This window comes from Octopus bimaculoides, chromosome 26, assembly GCF_046866305.1.
Source record: "Octopus bimaculoides isolate indiv1 chromosome 26, ASM4686630v1, whole genome shotgun sequence".
NCBI lineage: Eukaryota > Metazoa > Mollusca > Cephalopoda > Octopoda > Octopodidae > Octopus > Octopus bimaculoides.
In genome coordinates, this window is record NC_142953.1 from 22,245,348 (window position 1) to 22,264,732 (window position 19,385).

Sequence of the window (19,385 nt, forward strand, 5' to 3'; positions counted from 1 at the left end):
TATATATGCATACACAATGGGCTTCTTTCAGTTTCCAACAACCAAATCCACTCAGAAGGCTATGGTTGGCCCGAGACTATCATAGAAGACACTTGCCCAAGGTGCCACACAGTGGGACTGAACCTAGAACCATGTCGTTGAGAAGCAAGCTAACAAACTCTTATACAAACCCCTAAGGGTCGTATGGGCCCCCAGGATGAGAACCCTTCAAAGCAGTGCTCCAGCATGGCAGTAACCCAATAACAAAGAAGAACAGCATTTTTTTTTAAAATAAAACAAATAAAAGTCACTACCATCTTGCAGCTTTCAGAGAACCTAGCGCTACCATTTCTCTAGAATGTGGCTACGGCTATATTCATCATTAACCTAGATAGATCTGTACAGAGGGTGGGGGGAAGTGGTGAGGGGAGAAAGCTGTTGCACCAATTGCAGAAGGAATGGTGACATTTTTTTTCTTTATTTTTAGTTTTTAATCTGCCATAATGACTTTAATTCAACATTCAAGTTTATGTAATTTCTCAAATTTCTCAGCATAATTCTGCAAATATTTTTTTGCTTTTTTTTTAATGAATAAATTAAGCAAAGAAAGACGAGGCAGCAACCATGGATGACCTTTGCAGATGTTAACAAACTGCTAAAATTGATGCGATTTGTTGTTCAACTTTTTGAAGTTTTTGCAGCATTGAGGAATAAGAGGAAAAGGCTGTGTGGTTAACAAGCTTGTTTTGCAACCATGAGGTTTCAGGTTCAATCCCACTGCACAGCACCTTGGGTGAGTGTCTTCTACTATAGCACCCAGCTGATAAATGCTTTGTGAGTCAGTGAATTTGTAGGTGGAAACTATGAGGAAGCCTGTTATGTGCATATACATTCTTTTCTTTTTTCTTTTTTTTTCAGTCAATAGATATGCTGGGGCAATGCCTTGAAGAATTATTTGCCAAATGAATCAACCCCAGTATATTTTTCTAAGCCTGGTACTTATTCTATGGGCCTTTATTGCTGAACCACTAAGTTACGGGCATGTAAACACACCAACACGGGTTGGCAAGTGGTAGTGGAAGGTAAACACAGACACAAAGACACACAGACACACATCACAAACTGTTTTCAGTTTCCATCCACCAAATCCACTCACAAGGCTTTGGTTACCCCAAGACCATAGTAAAAGACACTTGCCCAAGGTGCCATGCAGTGGGACTGAACCTGGAACCGTGTGGTTGGGAAGCAAAATTCTTACCATACAACCATGCTTGCTGTGTTCCCTTTTGTAATTAATCATTTAGATTCTTCGTTTGAAGAGGGAGCTGGTTTCTAACAAAAATACAAAACTTCATCTTTGGAATGTAGATAACAAAAGCATTATCACATTTTAAACTTGAGAAACGTCTTGCGTATCTTTACTGTTCCGCTTACTGATTGTATTTGCAATGTACAAATCAGTTGGTTTATTTCATTTTCTGAAAATCCAAGCTTATCTAGATTGTCACTTAGGCATTTAATCACAAAACCCAGTGCTCCATTTATTATTGGCATAAATGTAAATTTGTGATCATCATCATCATCATCGTTTAACGTCCGCTTTCCATGCTAGCATGGGTTGGACGATTTGACTGAGGACTGGTGAAAACATGGCTACACCAGGCTCCAATCTGATTTGGCAGAGTTTCTACAGCTGGATGCCCTTCCTAACGCCAACCACTCCGAGAGTGTAGTGGGTGCTTTTACGTGCCACCGGCACGAAAGCCAGTCAGACGGTACTGGCAACAGCCACGCTCAAGATGGTGTATTTTACGTGCCACCTGCACAGTAATCTGGATATGAAAACTAAAGGTCTCGAAGCAGTTGTTTGTTTGTTTATTTGTTTGTATGTGTGTATATATGTATGTATATGGATGTATATGTGTGTTTGTATATATGTATGTATTAAATGGTACAAGTATGTAAACTTCCATTCAGGATTGTAAATTTCTGCAATCCAATGACAGCTGCACATCATCAGCTTATGCAATGCACATCCGTGTCTTTGTGTCTGTGTTTACCACCATCACCACAGGTCAACAACCAGTGGTGGTTTGTTTATGTCCCCATGACTTAGCAGTCGGGCCATTGAAGCAAATAGAATAAATACCAAACTTTGAAAACAAAAACAAAAAAAGACATGAATACTGGTGTTGACATGTTTGACTAAAAACCCTTTAAAGCAATGCCCCAGCATGGCCGCAGTCCAATGACTGAAACAAGTAACAAGTAAAGATTAAAGAACAAATAAAAGACACTACATAATCTCGTGTGTGTGTGTGTCATAATTAATCCAAGCTAATACAAAGGAAGTATTATCAGAACGAAAGTGAAAGTAGAAATGTTTGCCTCTTCCCTCCACCACTGTCCTTCTCATTTATACAATCTTTATGTAGTCATCACTTGACAGCCTCCTACTTCAATACTGTCCCATTAATGACACAGCAAATGAACAAACACAGACTCTAATTATTCAATCTTACATGCAAATTACTGTCAGCTTAAATTTCTTTTTTTAATTTTTTTTATTATCTTCTGTTTTTTTACTTGATACAGTCATTGGGCTGCGGCCATGCTGGGACACCACCTTGAAGAGATCAGTCGAACAAAGTGATCCCCACCCCTGGAATTATTTTTATTTATAAAGTTCAGTAATTACTCTATTGGGCCCTATGTTGAACTGCTAAGTTGTCAATTGATGCAGACAGACAGACACAAACACATACACACACACATATCTTTTATTTGTTTCTCTCATTAGACTGCAGCCATGCTGGGGCACAACCTTGAAGAATTTTTAGTCAAATGAACATTCACATAGATATTATTATTATTATTATTATTATTATCAGCAGTAAATATATAAATAATTTATAATAACAATAATATCAGCAATAATGTCGTTAAATGGCTAAACAATTAAAATTTTATAATTAATTTATAATTATAACAAAGGGTACACGATGTACCAGCTTGCTAGAAATAAGAGTTAAAATCCTCAAACAAGCCACTATCTCATTGCAAAACACATCAGAAATCAGGCAAACGAGCAAAGGAATTTAATATACCAACTCAGCTGAAAGCTGTAGATTGAGGTAATAGATATTCTTTATTCTTTTACTTGTTTCAGTCATTTGACTGCGGCCATGCTGGAGCACCGCCTTTAGTCGAACAATTCGACCCCAAGACTTATTCTTTGTTATCCTATGAACCGCTAAGTTACGGGGACGTAAACACACCAGCATCAGTTGTCAAGAGATGTTGGGAGACACACACACACACACACACACACACATATACATACATATATCCGATAGGTTTCTTTCAGTTTCCGTCTACCAAATCCACTCACAAGGCTTTGGTCGGCCCGAGGCTATAGTAGAAGACATTTGCCCAAGGTGCCACGCAGTGGGACTGAACCCTGGACCATGTGGTTAGTGTACCTGTATAATGATTTCAAATTTTGGGTTATTCTTAATTCTCCTCAGCAGGTCTCTCTAAATACCTAGTGTTAAAAATCCTAGTCACCTCATTGTGTCTGTTAAGCATTGAACAGGCTTGCACCAAATTCCAAACAATTTCAGTACATGATATACATACAGTAATACCTCACCATATCACGGTTCACCAATCACACACTCAGTACATAACAGATTTTTCTGGCTAATATATGTTGATTTATATCAAGGACTCCTCAGTATATCGTGGGTTTCAGCAACCAATAGGTATTTCTATTATTTAAGATTCTAACTATTTCTGTGGGAGGTTTTGGAACATAGCACCCACGATAGCCAAGGGATTACTGTAAATGAGTAAATATTCGAATGAGTATTCATATAGATATTATTATTATTATTATTATTATTATTATTATTAAGGCGGAGTGCTAGCAGAAACGTTAGCATGTTGGGCGAAATGCGTAGCAGTATTTCATCTGTCTTTACATTCTGAGTTCAAATTCTGCCGAGGTCAACTTTGCCTTTCATCTTTTCGGGGTCGATAAATTAAGTACCAGTTGCATATTGGGGTCAATCTAATCGACTGGCCCCCTCCCTAAAAACTTCGGGCCCTGTGCCTAGAGTAGAAAAGATCATCATCATTATTATTATTATTATTATTATTATCAGCAGTAATTATATAAAAAATTAATAACAACAGTTATATATATACATCATCATCATCATCATCGTTTAATGTCCGCTTTCCATGCTGGCATGGGTTGGACGATTTGACTGAGGACTGGTGAAACCGGATGGCAACACCAGGCTCCAATCTAATTTGGCAGATACATATATATATCTATAAATATATGTTGGGCTTCTTTCAGTTTCCATCAACCAAATCCACTCACTAGTCATCAGTTGGCTCAGTGCTACAGTATAAGAAACTTGTTGAAGGTACCACACGGTGGGACTGAACCCAGATCCATGTGGTTGAGTATTTTGTTTGGTAGTTTTTGTGAACCTCTTTCCATACCAGAATGTGTTAAGAAAAAAATATAATATTGCCATACATCTGAATGCCCTTCCTGTTGCTAACCCCTGCCTGTTTTCCACACAAAGGATCTCTTGCTCCACACATCTTGGACTATGCAAAGACAGCATACAGTGCCTTGACAGAGCAAATGACAACATCACCACCATTTGTGGCTAATGGTATTCAGAGAAGTGCAAACAGAAGCTTCAGAACCACAAGGCTATGAAGCAAACTCCTTCACCAAACAGTTATTCCTTCGCTTTAATCAACAGATGCAACATTCATCTCACAAAACTGACCACACTTCATTGTTCTTACCATTATTATGTTGTGCCAATCAGGTCTGCTTTCACTGGGCTTCTGTCATGATGCCAACAGACAGAGGAATCATCATCCAATTGGTCTCCATGGTGATGTCATCCTGCCTTTGTTACACGATGACATAACCTGTTTGTCCTTCCCCGTCTGTCCTTTCCCGTCAATCCTTTCCATCTTCTGTCTCTCCTTTCCATCTGCAAGTTTTATGTCAGAGTAGCTGTCTCCTAAAAGAGCTGCCTTCCCCTACAGTCCATGTCAAAAATAACAGGAGCCTCCTTTATCATAGATGGGACCCTAATAGGTACTACCATTCCCGGTCAGGTCAAACCTGGGACTAATGATAATTAAGGAGTCACTCCATGCTCTCCACAACTCCAGGACTGGAGCCTCACCACCAGATGCAGCATACTGAGGACATGTGTGTGTGTGTGTGTGTGTGTGTGTGTGTGTGTGTGTGTGTGTGTGTGTGTGTGTGTGTGTGTGTGTGTGTGTGTGTGTGTGTCATCATCATCATCTAACATCTGTTGTGCGTGGGTTGGATGGTTTGACCAGAGCTGGCAAGCTAGAGAGCTGCACCAGACTCCACTCTGATTTGGCATGGTTTCTACTACTGGATGCCCTTCCTAACGCCAACCACTCCGAGAATGTAATGGATACTTTCATGTGCCACCAGCATAGGTGCCATTTGCGTGACACCAGTATCTGCCACAACTACAATTTCACTTCTCTTGGTGGGTTTTCTCCACAAATATGGCATATTGCTGAAGGTCTCAGTCATTTGTCATTGCCTCAGTTAGGCCCAGCACTGAATACTATGTATGAAGTAACCTAAATGGTATTGTTGAATAAAAAAATAAATTGTAATATTTATTGCCACATCAATATGGCTGTTCAAAGTTACTGTTTTAGCCCTGAGCAGATCCTCCGCCAGCTAGTTTCCAGTACAACTTGCACCCTGTAGATATTTATTTCTTTATTGCCCACAGGGACTAAACATAGAGGGGACAAATAAGGACAGAGTAAGGAATTAAGTCGATTATACAGACCCCAGTGTGTAACTGTACTTATTTAATTGACCCCGAAAAGATGAAAGGCAAAGTCAACCTCAGCGGAATTTGAACTCAGAACATAATGGCAGACGAAATACCGCTAGGCATTTCGCCTGGTGTGCTAATGACTCTGCCAGCTCGCCGCCCTGTATACATTGCAAGCAGGAGAGAACCCTTACCATCCTCTAGCAGACGACAGGATCATGAGACTGAATGGTTTCGGGTTACTTCTTCAGTCGGGTACACCCGACTGAAAATAGCAGAGATTTGCATCAGCGCACAATATATAGAAAAATAAGCGACCATCAGTAACAGATTGTGCAACAAGTAAAGTAACTAGTTAGAAAATAATGTGTTCTTCAATGGCTAAAATGCCTTTGTTCACTCACATCTGATGTTAACCCTTTCGATACCAACCCACCTGAAACCGCCTCTGGCTCTGTAGTACAAATGTCTTGTTTTCAAAAGTTCTGAATTAAAATCTTCCACCAAACCTTAGTCACAATTTATGTTCCTAACACAAGGTTAATGATAACTAAGTTATTTTACTAAATTCTTTGTTAGATTTAAAGTAATTGAAAGAAACACAGAGCATCTCAACAGAAATAGGGTAACAAAAGGGTTAAAATATATAATACAGAAACAATTCTTAACCCTTTTGATACCAACCTGGCTGAAACTACCTCTGGCTCTGTAGTACGAATGTCTTGTTTTCAAAAGTTTTGAATTAAAATCTTCCACCAAACCTTAGTCACAATTTATGTTCCTAACACTAGCTTAATGATAATGAAGTTATTTTACTAAATTCTTTGTTATATTTAAAGTAATTGAAAGAAACACAGAGCATCTCAACAGAAATATGGTAAGAAAAGGGTTAAGCACTGTTCTTGAACAAAGCAACAAAACTATAAACATTTCATAGGAATTATTAGGTCCCCTATTAAGCAATACAATAATCATATTCTTTAACACGGCGCTTCTTAAACTTTTTTCATTCATGACCCCATTTTTCATCATGAGATTTTTCACGACCCCGGGTATTAAACATGAAATAAAACATACAAATAAATACATAAATCATTTATTTTTTTTGCTGAACAACATACAAATAAAAAAAGAGTAGTTGGATTATTTGCCAAAATAAAAGTAGTTCTACAATTGGTGCATTTGTGAAAGAACATATAAACCGAAATTCAAGTCTTTGAATTTAATTTTCGCAACCCCAGCATTTCGTCTTGCGACCCATTGCTTAAAAAGCGCTGCTTTAACGAATGTTCTGAAGTACTCATATGCTGGAACTTTTTGCAATTTAATATTTTGGAAATCATTCTTCCACTTAATGGAAGATTTATATATTCACCATGTGATATCCCAATCCAATGTTAAACATGCAACTTTACAGAAGAAAATCAATATCTTCAATATTGACTTTCCCTGAAAAATTGTATGTTTATTCGCAAACAGATCCCTGCACTGTAGAGGATAATAATCTCGGATGAGAGATTTGAACTCTCATTGTCATGGTTGCAGCCTTTGGTTTATATTCTTTTCTTCTTTTACTTGTTTCAGTCATTTGACTGCAGCCATGCTGGAGCACCGCCTTTAGTCGAACAAATCGACCCCGGGACTTATTCTTTGTAAGCCTAGTACTTATTCTATCGGTCTCTTTTGCCAAACTGCTAAGTTACGGGGACATAAACACACCAACAACAGTTGTCAAGCGATGTTGGGGGGGGGGGGACAAACACAGACATCTAAACACACATACATACACATATATACACATACATGTATACACACACACACATATATACACACACATGTATGGAAAAGTGCCACACCCTAACAGTTGAGGGAACCCGTGGAAGAGGTAGGCCCAGGAAGACCTGGGCTGAGGTGGTGAGGCAAGACCTTCGTACATTGGGCCTCACCGAGGCGATGACTACTGATGACCGAGACCTTTGGAAATGTGCTGTGCGTGAGAAGACCCGGCAAGCCAAGTAAGATCGTTGCCAGTGCCCCTGGACTGGCTCTTGTGCGGGTGGCACATGAGATGCACCATTTTGAGTGTGGCCGTTGCCAGTACCGCCTGACTGGCTCCCGTAGGATTTTCAAGTGAGATCGTTGCCAGTGCCCCTGGACTGGCTTGTGTGGGTGGCACATAAAAGACACCATTTCGAGCGTGGCCGTTTTCGTGCGGGTGACACGTAAAAGTACCCACTACACTCTCTGAGTGGTTGGCGTTAGGAAGGGCATCCAGCTGTAGAAACTCTGCCAAATTAGATTGGAGCCTGGTGTTGCCATCCGGTTTCACCAGTCCTCAGTCAAATCGTCCAACCCATGCTAGCATGGAAAGCGGACGTTAAACGATGATGATAATGATAGATATATATATATATATATATATATATATATATATATATATATATATATATACGTACACACACCTATATAATATACATATATAATGTGTGTGTGTAGATAGAGAGATAGACCCAACTACTTTTACCTTGTTTCAAATGTTTCAGTCATTGGACTGTGGCCATGCTGGGGCACCACATTGAATTATTAGTTGAATGAATCGGTCCCAATATTCACATTTCTTTTAAAACCTGGTACGTATTCTATTGGTCTCTTTTGCCGAACCACTAAGTCACAGTGATGCAACAAACACACCAACACCAGTTGTCAAGCGGTGATAGGGGTAGGGAGACAAACACAGACGCACACACATCGATATATATATCATCATCATCATTTAACGTCCGCTTTCCATGCTAGCATGGGTTGGACGAACCAGATGGCTGCACCAGGCTCCAATCTGATCTGGCAGAGTTTCTACAGCTGGATGCCCTTCCTAATGCCAATCACTCCGAGAGTGTAGTGGGTGCTTTTTATATGCCACCGGCACGAGGGCCAGTCCGAAGCAACAGGATATTAAGTAATGATGCAGTACAACCGTTTCAAGTGGCTCCATCTAATTGAACAATGCAATCATTACATCAGTTTAAATGCAGTGCAATCTTCAGCTGCACAAATAAATAAATGGAGATGTAGCATTAATATAATCTATTAATATAATTTAGAATTAATATAATATTAACTAAGAGAATATATTGAATTTTTGCAATTAATAAATTATATTAATGCTATATTAATGCCACATCACCATTTTCTGGATTTTAATTTGAATGTTTATAAACCAAGATTTATACTTAAAACTATTGTTTTAGGAATATTACTATTCACCACAAAATAACAAGCAATGAACCAGTAATTAATTGGATATTTTCTAGCCCTTTACTCTTTTACTCTTTTATTTGTTTCAGTCATTTGACTGTGGCCATGCTGGAGCACCGCCCTTTAGTCGAGCAAATCGACCCCAGGACTTATTTTTTGGAAGCCTAGTACTTATTCTATCGGTTGTCAAGCGATGTTGGGGGGACAAACACAGACACACAAAAACAGACACACAAACACATACATATATATACATATACACGACGGGCTTCTTTCAGTTTCCGTCTACCAAATCCACTCACAAGGCTTTGGTCGGCCCGAGGCTATAGTAGAAGACACTTGCCCAAGGTGCCACGCAGTAGGACTGAACCCAGAACCATGTGGCTGGTTAGCAAGCTACTTACCACACAGCCACTCCTGTGCCCTTAATGAGGATATTTTAACCTTTATTCAAATATATATATATATATATATATATATACACACACACACAATATCAAACACACATACACAAGTTTGTAGGTAGGCTGTGCTTAGAGGCGTAAGGAATATATTCTCATCAATGCATCTGGTGTTAAAACACCTGGAAGACATAGACAAATGGGATAGCTCACACTAGGTCCCATTCAGGAGTGGTGAACATCAATGTTTCATCATTACTGTGACTTGTCAATACCACACATCCAAACAAGGCTTGATGCAAGCTAAATCACTGACTATATATGGAAGGTGGACGTTAAACGATGATGATCATTATCACATATATATATATATATATATATATATATATTAGTTTATGTATATATTAATATTATCTCAGTTATTAAAACCTTTGATAATGTAAATGTTAATAGTTACCAGAGGTAACAAAATTACACTAAAAAACAAGATATCACAGCCGTTTTACAGGTAGAGATACCAAGTTAAAGTGATACATTTTGAGAAGATATGGATAATAATAATAAATGGAGCAAAACGCATATAAATAAAAGTTCCTTTAATTCCTACACATGTTTCAAAATAAATGAGAGCTCTTTATATGTGTGATATATATATTTTTTCATATATATATATGTGTGTGTGTGTGTGTGTGTGTGTGTGTGTGTGTGTGATATATATATTTTTTCATATATATATATATATATATGAAAATGAAAAAATGTATGGTACATAAACAGAAGACATAACGTATACTGGATGTAAAAATGAATGAGAGACAAACAGAAGGTTCGTAGTTCTTCATCAGTTATCCACCAATTGGTAGTATTCAGTTTGTTTTGTTTTGTTTGTTCTTGTCCCTAATTTTCCGCAAGGAAAGTTTTTTTTTGAGGGGGGGGGGCACCGCCAATTGGGAAGCACTCAGTCTTATCATTAAAGGTGCAAAACTGAATATTAACAATCAGTCAATAACAGATGAAGAATTATGAACCTTCAGTATACATTATGTGTTCTGTTTATTTACCATACATTTTTTCATTTATTAAGTAATGGAATGTAACACATCGAATTTGGAGTAAAGATTGTTTGCCAACATAGCGTGGAAGTCCTGGTTTAGGACAAATGTTGCTGTAATTTAGCCCCAGGAGACATCGTCTCCAGCTGGCTATACGACATGATCTGTGTCCTTATATTTTTGAACAAGGGAATCTAGCACCCCCACTCAGCTCAAAACAATATCTGTGTATCATGATTTCTGAGTTTTGTTGTGAGATTTATAAACAGTAATTTTCTAACACCGAATTTGTATTGACAAGTAAGTTTTCTATATCAATCTATATATATATGTATGTATACAGGCCCACCTGACTGGTTCCTGTGCAGGTGGCACATAAAAAGCACCCACTACACTCTCAGAGTGGTTGGCGTTAGGAAGGGCATCCGACTGTAGAAACCTTGCCAGATCAGATTGTAGCCTGGTGCAGCCGCTCGCTCTCCAGACCTCAATCAAATGGTCCAACCCATGCCAGCATGGAAAATGGACGTTAAACAATGATAATGATGATGATGATATATATATATATATATATATCATCATCATCATCATCATCATCATCGTTTAACGTCCGCTTTCCATGCTAGCATGGGTTGGACGATTTGACTGAGGACTGGTGAAACCGGATGGCAACACCAGGCTCCAGTCTGATTTGGCAGAGTTTCTACAGCTGGATGCCCTTCCTAACGCCAACCACTCAGAGAGTGTAGTGGGTGCTTTTACGTGTCACCCGCACGAAAACGGCCACGCTCGAAATGGTGTCTTTTATGTGCCACCCGCACAAGCCAGTCCAGGGGCACTGGCAACGATCTCGCTCGAAAATCCTACAGGAGCCAGTCAGGCGGTACTGGCAACGGCCACGCTCAAAATGGTGCATCTCATGTGCCACCCGCACAAGAACCAGTCCAGGGGCACTGGCAACGATCTTACTTGGCTTGCCGGGTCTTCTCACGCACAGCCCATTTCCAAAGGTCTCGGTCCGTAGTCATCGCCTCGGTGAGGCCCAATGTACGAAGGTCTTGCCTCACCACCTCAGCCCAGGTCTTCCTGGGCCTACCTCTTCCACGGGTTCCCTCAACTGTTAGGGTGTGGCACTTTTTCACGCAGCTATCCTCCTCCATTCTCACCACATGTCCATACCAGCGCAATCGTCTCTCTTGCACGCCACAACTGATGCTTATATATATATATATATATATATATAGCTATATCTACAACGATTCCCTACATCTGACAATATGGACGTGTTTTGCACCCATTAGACTTTCAATCATGTGGAGATGAGTCAGCCTATTTTTAAATATATCATACTCCAACAAAGCAAGTGCTATTTTCTATGGTTTCTTCACCCATTTGTGAAGTGTGCCTTTATATGTGTGTGTGTGTGTGTGTGTGTGTGTGTGTGCGTGCGTGCGTGTTTACGCTTCCTCATTTCCAGCCGTCACATGATAGCTATAAACAAGTATCACCCCAGTTTCCAGTGTCCCATGGAATTTTTGTCCAGTGATGTAGAAACATATAACCTTGCTTGGAGACAAGTGGGGCTTGGTGACAGGAAGAGCACCCAGCCGTAAAAACATCTGCCTCAATGAATACCATAAGACCCAAGCAAGCATGGAAAAGTGGATGATGATGATGATGTATTGTATGATTAATAAGAGAAGGTAAGTTTCTTTCTGTTTTGTTTTGTTTTGTTGTTTTTTTTTGTTAAATTTTTAAAATTAGGTTTTAATTTTCCATGCAAAGTACATTTAACTTATGGGCGTTTGTTGGGGTCTAATGTCACTCAAATGCTCCGATACCCGCCAGAATGCAAGAGGACTAAAAGTTCAACTAATGACTGTTCTGATGATGTAAAACTTGCCACCATTAAATACTAAGAAGATGTTTTAACTATTTTTTGTTTTTTTATGTGTGCATGGTAGACTCATTTTCATAAAATGTGATCAGCAGTTCATGCTATGTAAGTGCAAATCCCAGTGCTTTAGGGGTTAACTCAACTTCTAATGCATCGTCAGAAATCAGAAAAAAAATAAATCAAATTAACTAAGAATCACTGATTGGGAATTTTTTGTCTTTTACTAGTTTCAGTTCATTTGACTGTGGCCATGCTGGGGCACTGGTTTGAAAGGATTTAGTTGAACAAATCAACCCCAGTATCTGTTTAACTTTTTTTTTTAAAGTTGGGTACTTATTTTATTGGTCTCTTTCACCGAACCACTACGTTAGAGGGACCTGAACACACTGACACTATTTGTGAAATGGAGGTTGAGGACAAACTGGCACTCTGTCGGTTACGAGAACGAGGGTTCCAGTTGATCCAATCAACAGAGCAGCCTGCTTAGGATATTAACACTCAAGTGGTTGAGCACTCCACAGACACACATGCCCTTAATGTTGTTCTCGTGACACACTGAATGTAATAAAGCAGGCCCCTTTGAATTACAGGTACAACTCATTTTTGCCAGTAGAATGGACTGGAGCAACATGAAATGGAGTATCTTGTTGAAGGACACAATATGCAGCCAAGTATCAAACTCAGGACCAACCATACGACTGGGAGCCAACAGAGACAAACAGAAATAAACACACACATACACATTGTCCATAAATTAATTTCTGTGGCGCTTCTGTTTCAGCCATCTGAAAACAGGCAGTTCCTTGCTTCCTAAACATGGATAAGTTCTGTGCTTGAATAAGAAGAAGCTGCATTGCTTAAGCGGTCAATTCCAAAGCCAAAAACAACCAAGAAAACTGACAAAGACATTTTTATGGGTCAAGGAATACTAAACAGTCACGCTCTAATGAACATGGAATTTTAACATTAACATCAGCAGGAAGTAGACATTTTCAAGCTCTCTTAAGAAGCATGTCCATGCCAAATGTCAGAAAATACAACCCTGTTGAAGTGCATGTTACCAGTAGAGTTTCTACACAAAGTTTAGTTGTTACAAATGGATATCTATTATCCAAAGATGTCAGCAATATAATGTAAAAGGCCATATTTTCCCTGGCAGCATATGAAAGGAACTTCAACATGGCTTTATAGGACACCAGCACTTAGTTCTTTGTTTGAGCCCATGTAAAATACACACACACACACAATCATCATCGTTTAACGTCCGCTTTCCATGCTAGCATGGGTTGGACGATTTGACTGAGGACTGGTGAAACCGGATGGCAACACCAGGCTCCAGTCTGATTGGGCAGAGTTTCTACAGCTGGATGCCCTTCCTAACACCAACCACTCAGAGAGTGTAGTGGGTGCTTTTACGTGTCACCCGCACGAAAACGGCCACGCTCGAAATGGTGTCTTTTATGTGCCACCCCCACAAGCCAGTCCAGGGGCACTGGCAACGATCTCGCTCGAAAATCCTACAGGAGCCAGTCAGGCGGTACTGGCAACGGCCACGCTCAAAATGGTGCATCTCATGTGCCACCCGCACAAGAACCAGTCCAGGGGCACTGGCAACGATCTTACTTGGCTTGCCGGGTCTTCTCACGCACAGCACATTTCCAAAGGTCTCGGTCCGTAGTCATCGCCTCGGTGAGGCCCAATGTACGAAGGTCTTGCCTCACCACCTCAGCCCAGGTCTTCCTGGGCCTACCTCTTCCACGGGTTCCCTCAACTGTTAGGGTGTGGCACTTTTTCACGCAGCTATCCTCCTCCATTCTCACCACATGTCCATACCAGCGCAATCGTCTCTCTTGCACGCCACAACTGATGCTTCTAATGTTCAGCTTTTCTCTCAAGATACTTACACTCTGACGGGTATTCACATTGACATTACACATCCAACGGAGCATATATATATATATATATATATATATATATATATATCAAAGTGACACTGAGGTAAAATATACAAAGCCCAGTATACCCGTCTGATTAGAGTACACCAGGCACATGCATCACAACCATATGTGTGCGATATGGTGATTTCGTATCAAGATAAACAGCGCATGACCTCGCAGGTGGGGCCCAGTTAGAATTTTTTTTCAGGTTAAGTAGCCCATCTCACTCAAAAGGTCTCTGAATAAGGTTTGTTTAAGGATGTTGGACAAAACACCCATGTTTCCAGAGGTGAATTATTCAAACCCCAAAGAATTTCTCTCAACACATGGCTATGATGCTCCCCCACTACTTCTGCTCATGATCAGAGATGCACATATCGTCAGCCACCAAGGGACATGCTCAACTGGTTAAGGTCAAACAACTGACCAGCAAATCTGTGGTATTGAGCAGAATGTTTGCTGTAGCCCATCTTTTATACCAAAACAAAACAATCTACATGATAACATTTCCAATATTTGTTATAGCTCCATCTTTTACACCAAGACAGAACAATGTACATGATAACACTTCCAATCAATTAAGATCAAAAGCCATGAGAGCCATTGCCTGGCACTGCATCAGGGGATTTATTATTATTATTATTATTATTATTATTATTAAGGTGGCGAGCTGGCAGAATCGTTAGCACGCCGGGTAAAATGCTTCTTGGTATTTTGTCTGTTTTTACGTTCTGAGTTCAAAATCCACCAAGGTTGACTTTGCCTTTCATAATTTTGGGGTCGATAAATTAAGTACCAGTTACACACTGGGGTAGATGTAATCAACTTAATTACTTCCTCCAAATTTGAGGCCTTGTGCTTCCAGTAGAAAAGATTATTATTATTATTATTGTTATTGTTGTTGTTGTTATTATTATTTATTATTATTATTAAGGCAGTGTGCTGACAGAACCATTCACACATCGGAGAAAAGGCTTTTTGACAGCTCTTTACATTCTGAGTTGAAATTCTGCCCAGGTGAACTTTGCCTTTCATCCTTTTGGGGGGGGGGGTCAATAAAATAAGTACCAGTTGCATACTGGGGTCAATGTAATCGACTAACACCTCCATTTAAATTGCTGACCTCATTGCCAAAGTTTGAAACAACTATTCCCATCATAGTTCTAATTAAGAGAGCAAACAAGCAGAATCATTAAGATATCAGATGAAATGCTAAACGACATTCCTTCCAGCTCTGTTACATTGAGTTGAAATACCACCGAGGTCAACTCTGCTTTTCATCACTTCAGGGTTCGTGAAATAAGAACCAGTTAAATACTGAGGTCAATGCAGTTGACTTGCCCCTCCCCTCAAAACTGCTAACCTCCTGCCGAAATTGGAAACAATTATTATTATTATTATTATTATTATTAATTAGAAGAAGTTACAAAGTAACTCAAAGACAGATTTTTCATGCATAGTACAGGTGCAAGTGTGGTTGTGTGTTATGAAGCTTGCTTCCCAACCACATGGTCCTGGGTTCAGTTCCACTGCGTGGCACCTTGGGCACGTGTCTTCTTTTTTCACCTCCGACTGACCAATGCCTTGTCAGTGGATTTGGTAGACGGAAACTGAAAGAAGCCCATCATATACACATATATATGCACGCGATTGTATGTGTGTGTGTGTGTGTCATTGTGTTTTCGTTTATCCACCACCATCGCTTGACAACCGGTGTTGGTGAGTTTATTTACCCGTAACTTAGCAGTTCGGCAAAAGAGACCGACAAAATAAGTACCGGGCTTAAAAGAAGACAACAAAATGTCCTGGGGTCGATTCAGTCGACTAAAAATTCTTCAAGGCGGTGCCCCAGCATGGCCGCAGTCTAATGACCGAAACAAGTAAAATGATGAAAAAATAGATAGTACGGAGTAATTCTTGTTTATCCAGTCTGTTCTACTATACATATATATATATATATATATATATATATATATAGACGTATACACATATGGTATGTTAAAAATAATCTCGGTTATTTTTGTCTTCCACGATATTAAAGCAGGCTAGAGAGAGACAGAGAGAGACAGAGAGAGAGCTGACAGGTGAAATAGTATGAAGACCTAAGAAAAGATTTTCTCACATCACTGCTCGTTGAAATACATGGACAACAGTGCTGTTTTGAAACTTGTTTTGTATAATTAAAAGAAAAATACATAAGAATAGTAACGTCGTATGAGAATAAAAAAAAAAAGAAAATAATAAACTGTGAACCGTCGACGGTGTAGAAGTCAAGGCGTGTATCAGAGTACGAAATTATGTGAACTGTAAATCTGTGCAGATCAAAGAGACACGGTATTTTGTTGAAAACCCCATGTTAACTGTGAGCGAGTGAAATATCTTACGACGAAAGGCATTCAGCAAGTCTATTTCTGTCATGGTATTTCTAGAACTACATTATTTCGTGTGCCTTTCCCACCACCACTACACACACATACTATTTTTTTTAAAGGTTAACCCTTCGGTATTAGTACACATCATTCACCTACACAAGCTTCCGATACAGATCAAGGGGCTAAGCTGGAAAAAAACGGTAAATGAAGACCAATATCGGATCGCTCTTATTAGCAGAATCAAATAGCCACGCAGTCCGGTAGTTGACTGGTCAAAGCCTAAAATGTCTCGGGTGCACACATGCACATTATATATATATAATTGGATTAAGTTTTGGGGTTTTGGTGACAAATAAACTAGGTTTAAGGTTACATTTTTTTCTTTTAACAGATAAAAGGAATGTAAAAGATAGAGTAAATGGAGGCCCCTTTTATCTTTATTTCGCGTTCGACGCACCTGGCCAACATTCAGTTTAAGAAAGTGTTTTCGTCAACAACTTTGACGATGGCCATACAACTTAGACACAACACTGTAACCATTCTAGGGTGAGATATGATCGCCACAATTTCACAAGAGATCCACGCCCCTTCAAGAAAAATCTGAGCCGACGCGCCCAGGTGAGAAGTCATTTGTAGCCGTGCGGGTGTGTGTGTGTGCGTGTCTCTGTATATGTGTATGTGTGTGTACACTTTGATCTTAGCCAAAAGACAAGGTGCGCGTATTAATTCAAATGCATTTATATTTTCATAAAACATTATTTTAAATTTATTGGTGCATCAAAGTTCGTTTATAATCACATTATCACATTCAAGGTATTGTCACATCTTATAAACCATAATGCGTGTGTGCGCGTACGCACATTATATATATATATATATATATATATATATATATATATATACACATACACACACGTGCGTGTGTTTGTCTGTACATGCCCATGTATGTTTAGTAGTCATCCTCGTACATATACACACACGCATACACAAGATTATACATATATATATATATATATATATATATATATATATATATATATATATATATATATATATATTATATATATAATATAAACGAAGAGAGAGAGAAATCATAGCAGACTATATAAACAGATATATATATATATATATATATATATACTCACACACAGGGACGCATAGAGAAAAAGAGTCGTAAAATAATTACTCACCTGTAATTTAGCCCAAGAAGCCAATTAAAAGGTAAATGATAGCCGTAGTAACAATGTTTGGTAATATAGTAATATGAATCCGTTCGATTTCGCCAGGTAAAAGATATTTCCTCCTAACGTAATTGTTTGACGTCGGAGGGCAATAACTATATTAGCCGTTATATGCGTTTAAGTAACTTCTTGGCTACTAAATATTACTAAATTACCGACATAAAGAAGACAGCTTTGTATTCTCACACTAGACCGGCCGCCATGTTTGTTGACGGAAACCGCTGAGAGCTACGGAGGCCTTTAAGGGTAGTAATGTGAAACTGACTAATACGGCTGGTTTCTTATTCTCGTATATATGCGGATGTGTGTGTGTATATGTGTGTGCGCGCGGGCGCGTACATATGCAGATGTATATATGTGTGTGTGTGTATGCATGTATTCGAAGATAGATTTATGTTTATAAAAAAAAAACAAATATATAATAACAGACAATAATTTTATTTTTCAAAAGATGCTATGAGGATGAAAATAAACCTTCTTTTCTATAATGTTATTCAATAAAGCCACCTTCAGCTTCAACAACTGCTTCTATATGAGGTCTAAACCATCTACATACTTGAATCAAGTGGTCCTAGTTCATTTTGGATATTACTCTGACTATGGCAGCTTTCAAAGATTCTTTGGCGCTATGGACATGTGCATTGACCTCTCTCTAAATAACGCTCCACATGTATTAATCCAATGGAAAGAGATCTGGGGAATTAGGAGGCCAAATGTTAGGGGTTATGTGATCATGGGAATTTTCAGCCATCCATTCCTGTGTTACTAGAACCATGTGTAATAGTGCAGAGTCTTACCGAAACACATATGGCTTTCCATTGCATACACAGTCTATTCAGGGCTTAACAAATGTTTCCAGGACCTCATTGTAGGCGGCGAGTTAACTCTAAGGCCTTGCGGAAAGAAGTGAGGAGGCATTACATGTCCTTCATTGCTGGCAACCCCTAAAACCATGACAGTTGCAGGAAATTTTGCATGCATAACACTTGGAGCTTCAGGAGGATCTGCACATAACCATCTGTCATTTCTTCTGTTAACTTTTTGATTTTGGTCAAAGTTTTTCTCGTTTGAGAAAAACCAAATTAAATCTTCTGCTGGATTTTCAGTTTGTTTAAGAGCCTTTTAGATCTGATGTAGTGATTTTCTTTTGCTTTTTCTGACAAATTGACCTTTCCTCATCATACAAGGCTTATATCTGATGTCTTCGTGGACAACATTTCTGACTGTGCCTTCTGACACATAGAGATCTTTTGCAATTGACCTCATGGACTTTCTGGGATTGTAATCAATGGTCTGTTGAACTGGATAAATTCAGGTGTTCTGATGATTTCAGAGCATTTACAATGCTTTTTATGCTTTGATACTGGTGATACGTTTCCATCTT

General features: G+C 39.1%; 1 protein-coding gene across 5 annotated transcripts in view; it reads right to left on the reverse strand.

Moving 5' to 3' along the window:
• Window positions 1–18,242, reverse strand: part of LOC106871364 (protein kinase C iota type) — a 234,465-nt gene extending 216,223 nt beyond the window's left edge. For 2 of the 5 annotated variants that reach the window (XM_089342950.1, XM_089342949.1), the window contains exon 1: window positions 17,951–18,241. The gene's annotated coding sequence lies outside the window, so the exon portion shown is untranslated. Of the gene's footprint in view, window positions 1–17,950 lie in introns of all 5 variants that reach the window. The other 3 variants (XM_089342953.1, XM_089342952.1, XM_089342951.1) reach the window with 2 other exon arrangements.
• Window positions 18,243–19,385: the final 1,143 nt, after the last annotated feature.